Genomic DNA, 914 nt, shown 5'->3' with positions numbered 1-914 from the left:
TCTTGTGTCCCCTTTGGGAGGGGGCTGGAGACTCCAGGGGTTGAGTAGTGACCATTTCTCTCTGCAGTTACAGGGGACATTGCTAATTCAGTTGTTATTGTCCTCATGGCTCCGAGGTCTGGGTCATAGGTGCACCTGCCAACACATAGTCACAGGCTATGGAGAACTAAGCCTGTGTTATAGTTTATGGTCTGGAGAGCCCGATCCAAGTGGCCATCTGCAGAGACTCCTCGTGTCTTGGGGCAGCTCAAGCCTGGAGAAATGGGCCTTCAGAGGAGGGGGTAGAGGCAGGCGGCTGATGTTGTCTTCCTCCTCTGTGCTCCCAGCTCCCGTGCTTCCTTCAGAACACCCAAGCCGGGGACAGACTACATCTCACCTTCCTCTGTCCCCTGTAAAGTTCCCTCAGCTCTTGCCCTCCAGAAAGCCTTTTTGGGTTAGTTAGTTATGCTGCGGTATATGCCGTAGGATGACTCTAACCCTGACTATCCAGTGATTTGTTTATCATGGGGGCTTCCTCTGAAGGGACTGAGGACTCTTAAATGGCCCTTCAGAAACCTTACTTCCTCCCTTCATGTGCGCAGATGCCTGCCTGTCCGTCATGGAGCCCACAGCCCGGCCCACACTGTGTGTACACTTGCAAATTTAGATTTATTTCACATCTGCCAGGGGAACTGGCTATTTAAATAAGTGTTACCGAGGAGCCCTTGGTAAAGCCTGATATCACTTTCTGCTTTATTTTCTATATAATTTTGGATTTTCATCTTTCTGAGGGAAGAGGAGGGGTGAGGGAGAGGCTGCAGGCAGGTTTATGTCTTTCCATAGCCTATGTCCTTGGGTCCTGCATGATCCTGTGTGGGAAGCCCTGCTGTGCTCTCGGAGATTCTCAAACCGAAACTACAAGTTGACAGCTAGTC

The sequence above is a fragment of the Mastomys coucha genome, unplaced genomic scaffold (genome assembly GCF_008632895.1).
Source record: "Mastomys coucha isolate ucsf_1 unplaced genomic scaffold, UCSF_Mcou_1 pScaffold16, whole genome shotgun sequence".
Taxonomy (NCBI): domain Eukaryota; kingdom Metazoa; phylum Chordata; class Mammalia; order Rodentia; family Muridae; genus Mastomys; species Mastomys coucha.
The sequence above is the reverse complement of the archived record's forward strand: the minus strand, read 5'-3'. Positions refer to the sequence as shown.